This window comes from Sarcophilus harrisii, chromosome 4 (genome assembly GCF_902635505.1).
Source record: "Sarcophilus harrisii chromosome 4, mSarHar1.11, whole genome shotgun sequence".
NCBI lineage: Eukaryota > Metazoa > Chordata > Mammalia > Dasyuromorphia > Dasyuridae > Sarcophilus > Sarcophilus harrisii.
Genome location: NC_045429.1, coordinates 35,214,464 through 35,235,006, shown reverse-complemented (window position 1 = coordinate 35,235,006; position 20,543 = coordinate 35,214,464). Strand labels below are relative to the sequence as shown.

At 35.2% G+C, this 20,543-nt stretch overlaps 1 long non-coding RNA gene across 2 annotated transcripts; it reads left to right on the top strand.

Moving 5' to 3' along the window:
- The first annotated feature begins 259 nt into the window (after nt 1-259).
- On the top strand, nt 260-17,654 carry LOC100923078. 2 transcript variants are annotated; one of them, XR_004234308.1, is made up of 8 exons: nt 266-1,056; nt 2,844-2,983; nt 7,424-7,669; nt 8,480-8,590; nt 9,657-9,709; nt 9,819-11,767; nt 14,042-15,054; nt 17,152-17,643. It is a non-coding gene; the product is annotated as an uncharacterized LOC100923078 (long non-coding RNA). The 2 variants fall into 2 exon arrangements; XR_147837.3 differs by having other exon boundaries at nt 260-1,056; nt 7,424-8,590; nt 17,152-17,654.
- Nucleotides 17,655-20,543: the final 2,889 nt, after the last annotated feature.

The following is a 20,543-nucleotide window of genomic DNA, read 5'->3' as shown; positions in this document are numbered from 1 at the left end:
CCGTGCTATAGTTAGTGGTGGAGGCGTACTTTGAATCTGGTTATCACACAATCCCAAATCATTTAACCAAGGCGGCCGGTGCGCTAATTCAGGGGTATTTCTTGGACAAAATTCCCTTCGAGGTACACAAACTCTGGACTGTGCAGCTTTTTCCCTTGCGGGCACGCAATGGTTGCCGAGACCGAGCACCTGCAGGGGGGCAGCCTGGGCCGGACCGTAGGCAGCGAGTCAGAGCCGCGGCCGGTGATTCCAGGCCGGTAGCGTGCGCGGACGGCGCAGGGGCAGCAGTTGGGACCCCAGCGTCCCATCGGCCGTTGCCGTGGCCGTTGCCGTGGCCGTTCCCTTCGCCCGCTGCAGCGGCAGGAAGCTGGCGAACAACTGTAAGGCGGCAGCGACCGTTGTGTCTCGGGGTTCGGCCTGCGCGAGGGCCCTCTGGGACACTTCCAGGCGAGATAGGTTCGGAGGCTCGCGATCCTGAAGGACCTCTCGTTCGCGGCTCCCGGCGGGCCTGGAGAGCGCTCGGGCAAGCCTCGGCTCTGGGCTGCTGCCGGGCCGCCTGGGTCCCGGAGCTCTTGGGTCTACACTCCGAAGTCCCCCGTCCCTCACGCTTGGGAACTTCTGCGACGCGGAGGAATCTTCTTTAAGGGGAGATTACTCCACACAAGAAAACAACGCAAGATGAACTCGATTTTGAAGGTTTATCCCAAAGGAAAACTTCGAAAGCATCTCTTTATCCTTTATCTACGAACTACTTGACGTATTTCAGAAAGAGAAAAGGTTTTACCGAAAAATTTGTAGTTCCTTAAATTGTTGTTTATATACTTATTTTACTTCAAATCGGTATCCAAAGTACCCATTCTTTTTTTTTTTTTCCGTCCTAAATTAGCCCACGAGGAAGCTCTCAATGTGACAGTTTTGTCCACCTCTCACAAATCTTTTAAGTGAAGGTGAAGCAGCTGAGATAGCGCATCTGTCACCCGATGTTAGTCAGTTTGGTATCTGATTTTGAGAAGACTCTATTTTAAGTTTGTATAATCAGACTAATCAAAAGCCAGGGTAAGTCTGATTTCTGTCCACATGTAAACACATTTATAAGATATATTTCGTTGGCTTCTTATTCTGTAAAAAAAAGGGAGAGTTTTTTTGGGGGGATGCTTAATGGCTCACTTCCTTCCCCCCCCCAATTGTTACCTCCGTAAATCTAATCATGGAAAGTTAAATTTTATGTCTTATTATAATAACCCACTTTTCTATAAGACATGCAAAGATGCCATTGGGAGGACATTTTAAATAATACTTTCAGAGGAGATTCAAAGTTAGATTGTAGAGCAACACAGACTCATTCTCCTCAGGAAGAGTCTTTGAGCTTCTTCATATCCAATTTAAAAAAAAAGCTTCATAAATTTGTACATGGATATATATGAGTGTATTCCTATTTTTTTGTTGTGCATTGTATATTGAAGTAAGTATACATCATATCCTGTTTTGTGTGTTCAGTTTATCTCTGAGGTAAGTAGTACTAGGTAAGTATATTAAACATAAATCATACCTTTTTATTGCATTTGTTGTATAGTTGAGGTATTAAACATATATTTTATATGTATACAAGCATAGGTAAATATGTTCCTTTTAAGATAATATGTGTGAGAGTGAGAGGTCCTCAACAAAAAGGAGAGGGTTTTTTTTTTGGAGTTCATTTAAGACTCCATTTGAAATATTTGATGAAAACTTAAACCTTCTCTACCACCTCATACCTCTCAGACTGGTTAAGAGAAAAGGAAAAGAGAATGATAAATGTTGACAGGAATGTGGGAAAACTAGAACACTAATGCATTGTTAGTAAAGTGAAATGATCCAACCATTCTGGAGAATAATTTGGAACTATGCCCAAAGGGCTATAAAACTGTGCATAACCTTTGATCCAGCAGTGTTTCTACTGGGTCTATATCCCAAAGAGATTCTAAAGAAAGGAAAGGGAACCACATGTGCAAAAATATTTGTAGCAGCTCTTTTTGCGGTAGCAAAGAATTGGGAAATGAGTAGATTGCCATCAATTGGAGAATGGCTGAATCAGTTGTGGCATATGAAAATAATGGAATATTATTGTTCTATTAAAAATGATGAACAAATTGATGTTAGAAAGACCTGGAAAGATTTACATGAACTGATGCTGAGCAAAACAAGCAGAACCAGGAATACATTTACACAGTAACAGCAAGATTGTTCAGTGATCAACTATGAAAGACTTGGTTCTTCTCAATGGTTCAGTGATTTGAGGCAATCCCAATAAACTTTGGATAGAAAATGTCATCTGTATAGAGAATAAGTACTATGGAGATTGAAAGTAAATCAACACATACTATATTCCCTTCTTTTTTCTGTTTTTTTTTTTTCTCTCCAGTGGTTTTTCCCTTTTGCTCTGATTTTTCTCTCCCAACATGATTCATAAAGAAATGTATATTTAAAAAGTTAATATACACATATAACCAGAAAAAATAGAACAATTAAAAAAAAAAAAAAAGAAGGAAAACTTACCTCCCAATATGTTGAGAGTGCAGGAGGAGTTCAGTGCTGGATCAAAAGGTTTTTGATGAGCTCACTTATCTCCTGGAACATAGCTTTCCACAGACCTTTCATAAATTCTTGGAATTTATTATACAAATGTCTTGCTTTAGAGTTTTATTTCATGAAAACATGGAAGATGCCATAAGAACACAGATGTGGGAACATTGATCAAGTCTGTTTTTCTCTTATGCTAGTCATACAGTTTTAGGCTATAAAAGTCCATATTCTCCAACAATAAACTGGCACTGCTTATTGCATCCCCACTTCTTCCAATCCAGATTGCTTAGTATGCAAGCTGTACTGCAACAAGAAGCGCCCAAATATGGACTGGACAGACCAGTTGCTAAAGCGGTCCTTTGGAAGAAGAAACCTGCTTGAAATCACCAAAAATAATTCTGTGGAGGGCATCTGAATCATGGTAAGGAGAAGGTTTGAGGAGAAGCCAATCTTTGACTCAGTTTCAATTTCTCACCCACAGGTCCAAACATAGAATCAGGTCCAACATGAGAAAAGAGATTCTAAGGAATCAGAGCAATTTCCACTAGAAAATGTTTTTGCTTTACAATATCATAAAAATATGCTTAACTGAGCCAGAAGAATTGAGGAAGTGATAAAATTTAATTCAAATAGAACGAAATGAAAGCAAGCAGACACAGAAAGAGGAAGAATGGCCTAGCCCACCTATGGTTCCACTTTATCCTACCATTCCATCATGTCCCAGCTACAGTAGTCTTATCCCACCACTTAGTGGAACAATAGAGGAAGCAGTTCAAAAAACAAAAGACTTATAGTTAGAAAGCATCACACTAATACAAAAAACTTTCCAAATAGTGAAAGAGCAGGGAGAAGAGCTTTCTGAATTCAACAACAGTGCTTTATGTTGTCCAGTAGTCATAAATAGGCAGCAAAATGGGTCATTTGAAGCTTTGAGTTTAGGTACTATCAAAGAACTAAAGAAAGGTACTAATTAATATGGCCCTACATCACCTTATGTTCTGTCTCTTCTTGAGCATCTGGCCATCGAAGCATTAATGCCATATGATTTGTAGTTAGCAAAGCTATGCCTGTCACCAGGAAATAATCCAGTGGAAGGCAGAATTCATGAACAAATATCATTAGCAAGCTACGAATTACTTGATGACCCAGGGAACTGGCAGGAATTTTTGATCAGTTGACAGAGGTGGGAAATAATGCTAATCCACAGAAACAGGATACACACTTCAGATATACTTAGAAATGGCAAACTGTGCCATAGGGGCATGGAAACAAATAATAGTACCAAAAGACCAAAAACAATCCTTTGTAAAGATAATACAAGCACCTCAGGAAAACTGCAGATTTTGTATCAAAATTACAATTATCTACTAATAGAACCATAGATTGAAGACCAGCATCTGAGCTTTTACTTAAACAATTAGCTTTAGAAAATTACACCATAGATTATAGAAAAGCATTTTCTACACTTCCAAAGGATGGTAGTATTGAAAATTTAATTTGTAAAAGTATGGAAGTGGGTACTGCCTTGTTTAATGCAGCTGTTATAAATGACACTGGAAAAACCAGATAATTTCAAAAGGTTTGAGAGACTAAAGGAAATTGTTTCCATTGTGAGCTTCTAGGTCATTAAGAGATAATGCAAAACTAAAAAGGATAAACAATCTAGACCATCCAAAAAGGGGGGGGAAAGGGTTCCAGGGGGCTTCAGAATGCAGAAATAATCAGGGAAACTTTCTTTGGGGCCCAGCTCCAGGACCCTCCCAAATAACCACAGCATGGTTACACAAACACACAGCATGAAGTCTATGATACCTTTGTACACCTTTAACTGAAACAAAGAAAGGGGAAAATAGCAGAAGGCAGTATGGAAAAAATAAAGAGTAATAAGTATTTCCTTTAATATAGAAAAACACAAAACAATACTGCCAGAAAGTAATAAAAAAGTATTTAAGGTACAGAAAAAAATTGCAGAAAAAGGAAACAATAAAGTAATAACACTCACAGAGGAAGCACAATTCACAGAAATAATGATAGAGGTCATAATTAATGAAATAGTAGAAGGAAATTTTAAGGTAAGAATATTTAATACAGGACTACAACTTTTTTACATCATCCCTGGAGATAAGATTTTAAAACTACTAATTCTATACAAGATACAAAGAATCAGAAGAAATATACTGAGCTCAAGAGATAGTAGAAGGTAGACTCATAATGACTATTGAGGTAGAAAGATATTATATTCAGAGATTAATAGACACAAGAGCTAATAATAAGTTAGTTATAAACAGTGCTTAATGGTGTAGGTCATGGGAAACAGAGGAGAAAAATATCAACATGCAAGGAGTAAGGGAAATAAATAGGCCAGGAGCAAGAGAAAATTAAATTGGAGAATAGAAAACAGAACCTTATAAATTAGATTCCTTATCTATGGCATTATGGGAAAATCATTTTACAAGATATGAAAGTTACCATACAATCAAATTTTTTATGAGGGTCACTGTTGAAAGGCTATCAAAAAAGCATGCTGACAAAATAAATTGAAAAAACACTGACCTCATTTGGGCTCCTAATAAATAAATAGGTCCTAAATAAAAGATCTTGATAGAAAATTTAAAGAAAAGGAATTACTGTAATTGTAGCTTAGGTCTGTGCTGTGGTAGAGGAATGTTAAAGAGAAATTAACAGCCCTTAGAGAAATAATACAAGAACAATTGCAAGCAGTACACCTAGTGAAAATAAATAGTCCATATAATTCTCTAATATTTGCTATAAAAAAGAAGTCAGGGAAATGGAGAATGTTAACAGATTTAAATAAATGAGGCCATGGAGGACAGGGGAGCAGAACTCCCCAATCCAGCAGTGATACCAAAACACTGGCCATTATAGATTATAGACCTAAAAGATTGTTTTTATACCATAAAATTACATCCAGATGATGTCCAGGATTTTGCATTTTCCTTATCACTGGAAAATTTCAAGACCCTTCATGAGTGATATGTGTGGACTGTGTTGCCATAGAGTATGAAAAATAGTCCCACAATATGTCAAAAATATGTCAGTCAAATTTTAGAACCCATAAGAAAAACATAACATGAGGCATACATCGTCCATTATATGGATGGCATTTTATGTGCACATCCAATCAAACAAAAGGTGAAAGTAATATTGGTAAAAATATTGAGATGCAAAAATAGGGACTTGTCATTGCAGAAGGTTAAGAAGGAACACCATATAGTTAGCTAGAATTTGAAGTAGAATCAGAATCCGTACAACCTCAGAAATAAAACATTAAGAAAGACAGAATTCAGACTCCAAATGATATGCAGACATAAATTGGATCTAGAATATGATTGGGATTCCGGTTACATTAATGCAACCCTTTTATGATCTCCTAGCAGGAGATTCAAATGTGCAACCCAAAAGACAGCTGACTCCTGAGGCGTTTAGAAAAGATAGTGGATAAAATCTTGAAAAATAGTGTAGTCGGACAACAAAAGAGGAGTCTCATTATGGGATCGACATTTTAAACACAAAATATTCACCTACAGGGGTGTTGAGTCAAGAACAAGGGAGCATAGAATGGTTATATCTAACAAATCAACCCAAGAGAAGTATAGAACCCTATCCAGATCTAGAAGCAAAGTTAATAAGAAAAATATTAGACATAGAGGGATCTCTTTGTTTGGGTATGAGCCTCAAAACATTAACACTCCATACACTCATGATGAAGTAGAAGAGCTCATCCAAGGAAACAGAGAATGGGAGATAACATTAAGTATTATAATTGTTCCACTCAAACATGAACCTTACATCCCTCTTTTAAAATTAATGGAAAAACAAGACTAAGTAACAGAAAAATAGGTGTCAGGAGGACACCTATACAGAGAGTCATGGATGTCATCCATAAATATCATTTCAGATTCACATTATACTGTGAGAGGAGTAAAACAAATAGAAACAGCAAATTTAAAAATCCAGAAATCAGAAAATTTCATCTTATTTACAGAATTGCAGATAGCAATAAGGAATAGGACACAACCAATATACATTATTCTTATTAGATTACATAGATTCTGGAACCAATCACTAGAGGGAATCATTTATCCAATAAAGTCTTGATAGGAAACATTCAGGAAGCTCAAGAATTACATTGAAATCAATCAGCAAAAATGCTCCAAAGGTAATTTGAGATATCAGAAGAACAAGCTAGATAAATAGTAAAATCTTGTGAAAATGTGAGATCTATCTGCTTCCTAGATATAAATTCTCCAAGTTAACACATGGAACCCTATGGCAGATTGACGTTACTTATATAAGTTCTTTTGACAGGCAAAATAAATACATATCTGCAAAAACATGTTTTCCTTACTCACTTTTGCCACCTCTTTAGCAAGAGAAATTACAAAACATGTTATTGATTCCCTATTCACTGCATTTGGGGTGTGTTACCCACTGTGTTAGGGGTACCTATTAGAATAAAAACAGACAGGGGTCCTGCATACATCAGCTCTCAGTTCAAGAAATTTTGCCTTGAAAAGCAGATCCAACATATTACAGAGATCTCTTACAAAACCACCAGCCAGCTGTAGTTGAAAGTAGGAATAGGGATATAAAAATCTTTTTGGAAAAACAAAAAAGGAGGAGGGGGCAATGGAATGACCTTACAGAAGGTTAAATAGAGTCCTATACACTGTAAATTATTTAACCATTAACACCAGATGAAAAACATTTCAGAAACAGAGAAACATGCAAAATCATGGCAAAATTACCAAAAATGTATGTGGAAAAACAGCAAAGATGGTTGTTGGAAGGGACTTGATAAGATCATAATTGGGACAAGGGTATGTTTGTATCTCCACAGATGGAGGGGAAAAAATCTGGATTCTGGAAAAGAAGACAAGAATTGTGAAAGAAGATGAAAGAGATGAACATTGCAGAGATGTCAGCAACAAAACTGAAAGAGAGAAAGAGAAGCAGAAAAAGGAACAGCAGAACGAGAAACCTGATTTTTGATCTGATGATCACCATGAGTCAACTGCAGCTGTATAGAGGTGAACAACCTGAGAAAAGTTATTGGGCTTTTGTTTTCCATCCACTATGGAGCAAGGTAATCATTTGGGAAAATCTTTCAGAGGTAGAATTACAAGGGACAGCTTATGAGAAAGTTACAACCGAATTCAAGCTCCATAAAATAGAAAATTACACTCATATACATGGCTTTAATTTCTCAGGTTTAACTCTTATCCCTCCAATAATTTTGTCTTCTCCTGGCACCTATCAGAAATGGCCATTTCTGATCATGTACATCATGCACAGGGATTTGGGGGGGGGGGGTATTATGTTCATATATAAAGGAAAGAGGGGAGCAGGGACAATGAAATTAGAACAACTACAGAATTACAATTATAGAATGTATGGGGCATTGGGTTATTCATATGAATTTATTATTGAATCTATAAAGAGACTGGAACAAGTTAAATGTACTCCCAGTCTGTGGGATAATGCCATCAAGACCCATCCTTTGTGGACTGTAGAACTCCACACAGGACTTGTTATTCAATAGATCAAAATACCACTTTGCAAAGCTGGCATAATAACTCTTGAGGACTTTCCCGTCTATCAGGGGTATCTGTTCCCCCGTGGATACCTCCTGACAGCCCAGCTGACCAACAGACATGGAAGATTCTAGCAGCCATGGATAAGGTTACTTTGGGTTCCAAAACACCAAAGAGGCAGCTGGTAGTATGAAGAGTTGACATGCTTTACTTGTCTAAATGAGCCTCATGCCTTGGTGGTAGGATTTAATAGTTCTGTTAGCATTAGGGATAATAAGGCCCTGCAAGTCCTTTTAATGCTACAAGCCCATACAATGTTACTTGTCATGATTGCAGTGTTACTAATTGTATTTCAAAACTAGGACCAGAAAAATTGATATTTATCATTACTAGCCCTTTGCGCTGATGCCAGTAAAAATGAAGGGGAGGTACAGAATACAAGCTGATCATGTACTAAGTGAATTGGTTGAAAGGTAAGAATCTTCATTGGGGTTTAAGAATAAAAGGTACATTAGTTGTGTTGTGCTAGGAATACTAATGATTATTTCTTTGACCATATCTGTGTCCAATATTCAGGATGAGATAGTGCAGACTAAATACATGGAAAAGCTAAACAGGAATGTTAGTCTAGGATCCAGAAAACAAGCTCAAATTGATGAAAATTTTTTTCAGATGTCAATCAATTTGGAAAAGGCTATTGTAGCCTTTGGAGATGAGATTGCCATGTTAAATTTTAGATATACACTCGTCTGGGATTATAGATATAACCAATTCTTTGTGACAAAACTTGAATATAATGATACTCATTGGGAGTGATATAAGTAGTATAAGATTATGATCTGACTGGTCTTTTGAGGAATTCTAATGTAATCTTGATACTGAGGATTTGTGTAAGGTAGCAAAAGATATGATGCTGATCAGGATTTGATACCTTCAAAAATAGAAAAGATTATTAACTGGTTTAAACGTCCAACAATTATTGGGACATGGGTGCAAGATATATTAATGTTAGTTGTATTTGTCATGATACTTTTTTAATCTGTTCCTTACTTGGAATATTGAAATTGTTTTTTACTATTTGAAAGCAAAGTCCCTCACTATAAAAAAGTGTATGTGATCAGATTTCCCATTTAGAAAGTCATGACAGACAGGTGTAGATAAATTCTTAGGAAATAAAAAATGATAAGTGTTATGGGCTCAGGAGGAGTTAGTGCTAGATCAAAAGACTTTTGCTGAGTTCGCATATCTCCTGGAACATAGCTTTCTTCTGAGTTCATGTATCTCCCGGAACATAGATTTCCAAAGACTTTTCCTAAGTTCCTGAAATTTATTACATAAGTGTCTTGCTTCAGGGTTTTACTTCATGGGAACACAAAATTTGTCACAGGCATGTGAATGTGAGGGCATTGACCAAGAACATTTTTCTCTTATGCTAGTCATGCAGTTTGGGGATATAAAAGTCTATATGCTCTAACAATAAACTATCTCTGCTTATTGCTTCCCCACCTGTTTGTGTCTGTTCACTTTCTTCTGAACCAGGTTGTTGAGTATGCAGACTGTCAGGAAACCATGAGAATACAAAACAATTAGAGGTAATGGTAGACCTTGAATTTTACATATTTCATAAAGAAGAATTACTCTCCATATTAGTGAGGGGAGAATATTTTTTGTTTCATAATTATCTGTATTCTGCTATTACAGGAAAGAGACAAGATATCTGCTACTCAGGATGCCACACAAGAATTATTGGCTCAAAGCATTTTTTATGAGGCCATTTGCCAAGAAACTGACAGGGGCAGGAGATATTATAATTAAAATCCCTGGAATGGAAAGTGATGAAGTAATCCAGTTGTTGATGGAGAAGATCATAAAATATTAATATCAAGCTTAAAAAAGGCTGAAGACTTATATACCAAAGGAAAATGAACCAATGTTCTATCTTAACAGAATTAAAATACCAGAAAACCAACAAGTTACATATTTAGAAGGAAAATTAAAAAAGGTAAATGAGAGAGGGCTACACAAAAATATAAACTGTCAGTGGAACAAAATGTAGACTGACGTCATCAAAAAACACCAAATCCAAGGCTTAGCACTTTACCGGGAGAAGAACCATCATCTTGAAATTCCAAAGGGGACACAAAATTCCTAAAATGCCTAAATTCCATCCCTAAAAATAAAAAAACAAAAAATGTTAGATCACTTAGGAGTCACAATTTCCTTAAAAATTAGATCAAATAAAGAGTAACTTATCACCACCAGCCAGCAAGGATCCCAAAACACATAAGAACTTAATTGCAAAGTGAAAAGTATTCTTCAATAGGAGGTAACAAAATGCCAAGTCTGAAGCCAGATATGTGTCCAGATGAGATGATTGCCCCAAGAACCTGAGTAAACATCAAGCATGAGCTAAGAGGCATGAAGGATAAAGTAATAAAAACCCCAAAGCAAAAAATAAAATCAATCTGAAGTGGCATCAGGGAACTTAGGATGACTCTACAAGGACAAGACAAGGAAGTAGCAGATTCTGATGAGATGATGGGAAAACTTAGAAAAATCTTAGGACAAACCAAAGCAAGTAGTATGTTTTGCCTCCAATGTCAAAAGTCCAAAAAAAGCTGATAAGGGCAGTAAAGCAAATTGAGATGGAAGAGCTCACCAATGCTGAAGCTTATGAAGACTCCCAAATGAAAATGTGAGCTTGGTGAGCATCTAACAGTGGTCAAGAGACTGATGAGAACCCCTCAGAACAAGGCAGAACCAGAGGAGATTGCGGTGTGCAGTGAAAAACTGCTGAAGACTCCTAAGGAAAAAGATCCTCTGGTAACCATAGGAAGAGTCACAGAAGCAACAGAAATGTCAAGCAGGAGGTTCCAAAGCAAAAAGCTCACTCATCTGAAGATCTGGATCTGTTGGACCACAGGAGACTTCTAAGGAAAACTTAGAATCACCCTTCGAATTGGTCAAAGAACAAGAATGCCTCTTGATTAAATAACGAATCAGAAAAAGATCTGACCAGGATCAGAAGACCAATAGAAAATATGAAAAGTGTTAAGCAGTCTCCTAAAACAGTGAAGCAGAAATGTGTGTTCAGTAGAACACATGGTGGTGGGTATCAAGAAGCTTAACAAAACTCTGAAGGCAGAATCAATAGAACATAATATGGCAGGCCTCTTTTGGAGACTTATGAGAAAACTGAAAGAAAAGATAAAACTTTTGAAAATTCCCAAAGATGATCTAAATATCATGAATATTCCTAATAAAAAGGGAGAGTCAACAGACAATTTTGACAGCTATTACTATCTTTATGGAGATTCCAAATAAAGGAGAAGACATGAATAATGCACAAGAAATATCTGATAGATTCCGAATTCTCAGATTATTAACATGAACTAAAGATCCTAAGAAGGAAAGCAGTAAGAGGTTTCAGTACTTCAAATCAAGAACATCTAATAATTGAAAAAAATACTATAACCACCAAAGGGAACTCACTTGGTGGTTGGGGGTGTTAGGAATAAGTTGCAGAAACCAAGAAAGTAGAGGAGGATGTCTTCAATTTAAAGACACTTTCAAGATTAAAAGAATCCTACTGTGAAGTAGACGGTACTGAGATTAAAGAGATGTTCAAGCCACTAAAGGAAAAAAGCAAGGTAATAATTTGAACAAGTTGGTTAATAATTTGTACATGTATTTCAATTAAAATAAACATGTCCTCTAGAATAGACATAGAAGTTATAGGAACTGTTGAGTTCCTTGTATGATTACCTAATAGGAGGTTAGATGAACTAGTTTGAAAAAAAAAATTAGAAGATGATTCAAAGTCAAATTTCAAAATAAATCCCAGAAGTGCCATTGAGAAGAGAAGAGTAAGGGGATATAGACTGAATAGCCTATTATCAAATATTTTAAGGGATTTTCATGTGGAAGAGGGACTAGATTTTAATTTTGCTCCAGAAGAAAAATTATAACATAGTTATTAAATGTCTTAAAAGTTAGAAGTCAAAGCTTTTTTATACAATTGAGGTTTTGAAATTTTTTCCATTGGAGGTATAGAGTATATTTGATTAATTGGTTAGGGCTATGATAAGGAGGAAACTTCAATGGTGGAAAATTGGTTACCTTTAATAGGTGCCTGGATTTTTAGTTCTTCCATATATGCATAAGGACTGTGATCATGCTTCTCGGTATCAACCTAGGTGCTTCTTCAACAAAATAGAAGCCAATTTTTCCTAATCTTGTTTCAATCACAAAAGGTTTCTTGACATAAAAATTGGTATAATCAGTTTTTGTTTTTACTAGTAGTAAAGTCTATCATATATTTACTGTCAAAAGAGAAGGAAGTCTTTGTAAAACCAGGACTACAAAATTCTTTTTATCCTTTGATTAGCAATGAACTTTGTCCAGATTAGCAGAGTATTAGTAGCAAGTTTAAAGATTTCTATGGTCTAAAAGACATATTTGAAAATAAATCAAGCTTAGATTTACTAAAGTAAAAATGTATCTTATTTTCTAATCCACTCAGTAGAACAACAACAAATTTGCTTTAATCCTTTTGAGAAAGACAGTAAGTCAAAAGTATTTATCTTCAATAGATTTGAATAAAATAGGTGTACTCTTTTGAAATTGTTGAAAAAATAGAGTAAAGAATATATCTTGAGAGAATGGGCAATTTTATCCTCTTAGCATATCTCTCAAACCACCTCCACTATTTTTGTTTGTTTTTTGGAGGTGGAGAATGAATTTTTGATACAAATGTAGCTAGAACTTTAAAGCTCAAAAGCCCATTTTGATAAAAAGGAATATGCATCATATCCTATTGAAAAATGATAAAAATTACACTAAAAATAAAATTAATTGGTAAATAAAAACTTCATCCAAAAAAAATCTAAGCAATAACTTTTTTTCAGGGTTCTAAAAAGGAACTGTGCATCTAGACAAATGATGCAACTCAAGATCATAGTGGCAGGGTTTTTTTTTTAACCATAGGTTAACTTTCTGTATATTGATAGCTAGAACTTAATTAAAATCTTTTTCATAACTTTTTCCCAGAAAATAAATATAGCTACCTACCTCAAGAAGACAGATGTGAATGAAGATGGTTCATTCAATATATATATATTATATATATATATATATATATATATATATATATATATACAGGGTGCAGAGAAGAAAACAAAAGGAGTTAACATACAGGGTGGAAGACTACAGGCATTCCTGGAAAAAAAAAATAGCATCTTTAAGAAATAGACAGAATTAAGTATGCCATAGGATCATAAGAACTTAATACTTTGCCTGCTGAAGTATATAAACCTCAGACAAAGAATGGGGAGGGACGTCTAAAGATACAGGTCCAGGTAAATCAGGTAAATCAGTTAAATCTAGAAGCAAATAGAAAACAGATAAAGAATCCCAAGAATCTAGCAAAACCTCGCAAAATAGACCAGTTGAATAAGAGCTTCCTAGAAAAGTTTATGTCGTCAACATTTCAAAAGAAAAAACCAAGGTGATACAGAAATACAAGATATTACATGTTTATATTATTTATAAAGGTGTTTATGGGAAGAAAAGAAACTGAAAGAGCCTGGTCAATACAATATATTTTTGTGATCTAGTAACAGAAATAGATTTCTTTGATTATTGTGTCAATTTACAATATCTTTGCTATCTAGAGGCAGAAATACATATCTTATGGATTTAGATTATTACTTCATTCTTCCAAGATTGCATCTAAGGAACTTCACCAAAAGAATAATGTATCAAAAAAAAAAAAAAAAAAAGAATAATGTATCTTTGCAATCTAGAATCAGAAGAAATGTATGTCTTAGATATGTTAGATTATTGTGTCAATTCAATATATCTTTGTAATCTAGCACCAAAAACACATATATTAGATGTATAAGATTGTTGCTTCACTCTTCCAGGGTTACACCTGAGGAATTTCACCTAATGGATAAAAAAAATTTAGAAGAATTTTAAAATGATGCAACACAAAATGGAGAATCATCTTCAAAATCTATACTTTCAAAATCCAGAACTTGTGCCAAAAAAGCACAGAAAATTTCTTAGGAATCTTTAAAAATTCAGTGGCACCTGTATGAATTCTGCCTTTAACTAGAAAGAGATACAAAGTTGATAAAGAACTGCAAGAAATTCCTCTTATACTTAGTGCAACAGAGATAGAGACAGTTGAAGCAGATGAAGAAAGGCTTTCAGGCCTGGAAAATAAACTGAGATGTAAAGCAAAGGATACAACAAGAGTTCTTTAGAACTGAAATTAGAACTAAAGCAGAAGTTATTTATATTTTCCTTGCTTAGTGCAACCCAAATAGTTTACACTGACAAAAGGGAGAAAGAAATAGAGACAATCATAACAGATTGAGTACTTATTAAAGATCTGGCATTTTTAAAATCCAGATATAGAAACAAAAGATGCAGAATTAATAGGATCTGATCTTTTACCTGAGACCAAGGACATTTCAAACAATTGCTCAAACAGAGGAGGCATAAAAACATAAAAGAATAAAAGTGATAAGGATCTGCAAAAATCTGCTAATCTTGGCAAAGATGACCCATCCAATACTGTAACAGCAGAAAAAGCCAAAAACTGGAAGAAAGTTAATTCTACTTTTTTGACAAAGGAAAAAATTAAGGACTACTAACATCAAAACAGAGGCAATTGCCGTTGAAAATGTTCCTATCTCACACAGTTATCTTCTGAAATCTGCCCAAGTATAAGACGTGTTCAAAGTGATTTTTTTCCATCAGTAAAAGAAAACACAAACAAGACTTAAGAAAATAATTTATCAGGCCATGAAATTTGGCCCAAAATATTAATAACCAGGATGATTCCAGCTATCTGGAATGAGAAACTCTTAGTTCTAGAAGGGGTTGCACCCTAAAGAAAATCAGACCAACCATCAAAAGTTCAAAGCAGGTAGGATGTAATTTATAATATATATTTTTAATGAGTATATCACAGCTTTGCTAAGTTACTCAAAGGAGAAAAAGGTTCAACTCTCTCAGTATTGTATATAATCTAAAAATCATGTTTATCACTTTGAGGTGAATAGTAAGTACATGTGTTTGCTATCTAAGGAAATTTATTTGTGTAAAATATAGCACTTCTGTACCAAACTATACTTTTGGTGACACATTTTTTTGGGGAGCAGAGGATTGCTTACTATAGAGCAGTGTAGGTAACAAAATTTGCTTTCAGTTTAGTTTTTTTGAAAGAAGAGTAAAAAGTGAGCATTTGTTGTGAATGTTAAAACACTGATTCTCCTTTTTAAAAATAATAGCTTTTTATTATCAAAATATATGCAAAGATGGTTTTCAGCATTTACCATTACACAACCTTGTGATCCACATTTTTCTCTCTCCCTACCACCCTCTCCCCTTAACAGCAAGCTGTCCAATATATGTGAAATATGTACAATTCTTCTGCACATATATCCAAATTTATCATGCTTCACAAAAATCAGATCAAAAAGGAAAAAATGAGAAACAAAACAAAACAAAACAAAACAAAAAACCAAGCAAACAACCAAAAAGCACAGACTTAAAAAAAATTTATTTTAACCACTTTAGATGGAAACCTTCCTAAAATCTTAGGACAACATGTCTCTGCTTTCTAAAGTTGAGCAAAAGGGATTTTGAACTTTTTCTTAATGAGTGAATGGTAGTCATTATGAACATCTTTTACTGTGCTATAATATAATGATGTTTGCAGGTCCACAATCACACCAGACTTATTGTCACTTTACATAGTTTATTCTTACTGTCATTTGACTTCCTTCTCCCCTTTCCTTCCTCCTGCAACCTCCTTGGCAGCTATAGAATACTATAACTTGTTGGAATTGTGTATAAAGTAAGAGCAGACTATATGATCTTTATTTCTTTCGTATTCTCACCTATTTTAAATGGGTAAAGGTTCTATATCAGTGAGATGTTTTTGCCATAATGTTCATTAAAACTGACTTAAAATTTTAAAAGCACAGATCCTGAAAGCATTTTAACTTTAAATTGTACTTAAAATTCCCCAGTTATTCAAAAGGAACTTCTTGGTTTTTTTTATTAAATATCCCAAGAATTTGTTGTTGCTGTAAAAATAGATAGGAATGTTTGTACTATTCCATAGTTTTTCTGTGTGGGGATCTCTTCTACTGATTTGATAATCTTTGGCATTTACTTGCCTATAGAAAGGAGGAAAGAGCATTACTGTGCAAAAATCTCATGGTATGATCTGGTCCACAAGCAACTCCCACAAACTCTAGTCTTCATTAGGTCCAGATTCAGAGTCTTTGAATTGGTAAGACTAGAGCCTCTGGTCATTGCAATGTGATGAAAGCAGACAGGTTAAAGCAGACATTAATTGGATTAATGGAAATAGGGATTTTTTCAGAATTAAGAATTAGAATGAATGTTACATTATTTTGAATTTCCTGATGAATAAATTTTAATGTTTTGTGCATGTTGATTTGTTTGTTTTATCCTTTTTGACCCATTATAGTGTACTATAAGTTGAAAAGTCAGTGTTTCATACTTTAGCATTTCTTTCAGCCCATTTAAAAAATTATACGAAGTTATCAACATATTGAGAAGTTTACTAGGGTAGCTTATAATCATACTAAATAAAATGTTCAGGCTAACTTGTGATTTGTCTTCCAGATTTGTTCTTTTTTATTCATTGATTTGAAAAAGAAACATATTAAAAATAAATCAAGCATGTTCTCTTACAGAATTTTTGCTTAGGCAAAGAATACTCTTGGATATGGAATATAATAGGAAATTGGTTTCAGTTCAGATATTGTGGTTAGATAATAGGATATTGCTCTAAGATTCTTAGATGACTTTTTAGTGGAAATGCCATTACATCCATCACTGGATTAGTACATACATAAAAGATATAATACTGCTGTAAGGTTTTTAGATGACTTTATAATTAGAAATGCTATACATCTATCACCAGTTAATACATATACAAAAGACAATATATTTATCTACATCTATCTTGTTTTTTTGTTTTAAATAGAATAACCACAAGATAAAGAAGAGTTCTCTGTGAAACCTAAGAGAAAAGAAAATGAAGATGTTCATTTTGTTAATCGATAAAATATAATTTTAAAGCACTTTATCCTGCTTATCAAGAAGATATACTTGTTATAGAAATGAGAAAAAAAGGATAAAATAAAATGAGGATAGAGAAATTTGAAGAAGTACTTCGTTAACTTAGTTTGAGTGAAAATATGACAATGGAGTATATTTTGATCACTTGTCACAAATTTTGAAGTTTTGAAAATAGAGCGTGCAGAGATTTCCCACCTCTATTTCATTAAGTTAATTTTGCCCAGCTAATTCTTAACAATGTATTACTCATGGCAAGATGTTTTTTTTTAAAGGGAAACTTTCTTCATAACATGAAAACTTTTTGTGTGAGTTCATTTAATTTACTTACTCATGTTTGTGGTAAATTATATACATGAATTTTCATATCAGTCCCAGGAAAGTGGCACAGTGGATAGAATGTGGGCCTGGAGTTAGGAACACTTATCCTTCTGAGTTCAAATCTCACTTCAGATACTTCCTAGCAATGTGACATTGGCCAAGTTACTTCACCTTCCTTGTCTCCTTTTCATTATTTGTAAAATGAGCTAGAGAAAGAAATGACAAATCTCTCCAAATGGGTTTATGAAGACACACCCAACACTGATATAATTGAACATGATGGGGGGATTGTTTTGCTGAACTAATAGTTAATGTGATGAGGAATTGAAGATAGAAGAAGGAACAAATTAATTTTTAAAACAAAGACCTGTTGCTTGAAAATTTAAAAAAAATTATTTTGACAGTTGTGCGTCTAGAATAGACTGGAGGGGAAAGAGATGGGGGAAGTGGGATGGGGAATACCAATCTAACTTGTAATTATGTTAGGAGAGTCTGAATGAAGAGAATTGTTTGTGAGTTGAGTACAGATGCTGTCAGAGGAGTGTTGAGGGATGGAAGAGGGAATAGGAAGGGAGGAAGAGGTGAAGATAGAGAAATAAGATTAAGCAACTGGTCATGTGGGTCCAGAAGAAAGGCAGGGTAGTCTTGAGGTTACAAACCTGGGATATTGGAAGTATGGAGTGCCTCTGACAGAAGAAAGAACATTGGAAAGAGGAGAAGGTAATTCAGTTTTAGACGTGGTGTATTTAAAATGTATCTATTTGAAATGTAATATCCAAAAGGCAACTGGTGATATGGAACTTGTGAGGGATGAAGACCCTTACTCAAAATGGCTACTCAGATCACTCAGTAGAAAGCAGAAAAGTTATTAATAAATTCTCATGAGAATGAGCAATTCCACTGCAAGGAGGGAGAGAAAGCTCGCAGTAGAAAGGCTAAAGATTTAGGAAAGATTTACAGTTTTTACATACAGTAAAGGATTACATCATAGGTTAGGGAGCATTGAGAAATAGGTGCCCTCACCTAATTGAACGTTAAACATTGGTGCCAAAGGTAGAGTAGAATGGAATGCTTTGTTTCCCTGATTCCGAGAGGAATCATCAGTCAGACCTTCAAACTTCAGATTACTGAGCTGATGGCATTTAATAATCTAAATATTGATAACATTGAACAAGGATAAATGTCATTTCTGGTTAAGTAAATATATCTAAAGTTTTAAGTAAATATTGGCTTGCACACATCATACTTATGCAGGCCACAGAGACATAGAAATAATAAAAAATACAGAAAAAGAATTTAAACATTCCTGTAAGTTCTTCACTTTATATATCTCCATTCTACACAAACTGAAGCCCAAGGGTAGATAGGAGGAGGATAGTTAAATACATGGGAGCTGAGAGTAGAGGGAGAAAAGGACCCAGAACAGAAACTTAGGGGATGTTCGTTTCAGGACCTGAAAAGAAAACAGGAGGGGTTAGTGTGGTCAACTAAGAGAGCAGTGTGACAAAAACTCACAAGACACATGGTCATGTCAAATGAGAAAACATCAAATTTAGCCATGAAATCATTAACAGCTTTCAAGAGAGCAGTTTGACAACAGAGTGATGGGGATTGAGAGTGGGGAAGCTAGGTGACAGTGGATAGAACATAGGCTCCAGAATCAGGAAGAACTGAAGTCAAATTTAGCCTTAGACAGCTGACTTTAGGCAGACTTTAGGCACTGTACCTTTAGGCAAGTCATTTAACCCCAATTACCTTGGGGAAAAAAAAGTGATGAGGTTACAGAACAGTTCTAAGGTTTGATCAGTGAATAAGACCCAGAAGTAGAGGCAGTATGTATAAACTTTTTCAGTCTTGTTGAGAAGGGGAGATGATATATAGGACAAATGTTTGAAGAGATGATAGTATACAATAGAGGTTTTTTTTTTTTTTTTTCAAATGGAGGCAGTAGGAAAGGATCCAGTTGATATGAGAAGATGCAATCTGCTGGAGAAGACCAAAAGGGATGGGAAGAAAGTAGGTAATATCAAAAATGAGGTTCATCTCATGGCCTCAATTTTAATAAAAATAAGTTTTTTGGATTTGAGAGTGAAAGCACAGAAGATGAAGAACTGGGAAAGAAATCAGAGTTGTGGGATTCTTCCTAAGGAAAGAGAAGAGTTGACTTTTGGGGGGTTGAAATAAACAGGAAAGAATAGAAGATTGCCTTGCATGAGATCTAAGACTGAAAACTACGCCATCTGGCCCATTATTTTGTAGTCAAGGTAATACCTTGTGAGGTGGAACATGTGTATGCAGTGGAGGATCAAGGATATGATCGTCTTTTAAGTATAGAGATGAGTAGCTCATGAAAAACGAGTAAGTGGATGAATTAGGAGATTAAGGGTTTTGGAAGTATTCACACATAAGTTGATATTTTGTGTGAGGGTAAGAGCTGAGGAGAAAGATTGTGATTTAGGCAGTGAACTCATTGAGCAAAGAAGTGGCAAGAGCAACCAAAATCTTGACTGATAAATAGGGATTGAGTAAACCTTCAAAGAAGTTACTGAGTAATGACACAGAGGTAGAACCTGTTAAGTGGACTTCCCCACCATGATTGGTGAGTGGAAGAGGAGACAAAGTACATTTGGTACTGGAGGGGATGCTTGGTAGCTGTATCATTGGGAGGAGGGAGCATTATTTAGGGAATCACGAGATGAGGGGAGGAAGAAAAAAAGATGAAAGTGGAGTCCTGTCTGTTGCCTATGGAGCAAATATTCCAGAATATACAAAGGGATGTGAAGTTTGGAGACTGCCTTGCTCAGTGGGGTTTAGAGACCCCATTTTGAACAACAACAATTGGGGGTTCAGAACATAGATAACAAACCACTCCAACAATGCCTCAGTATACCTACCCCCTTTGAGATGGGCTCAAAGCAGTCACTGATCAGCCAGGCTCTAGCCATATCTGTTTATAAACAAGTGAATAAGTGCCCTTTT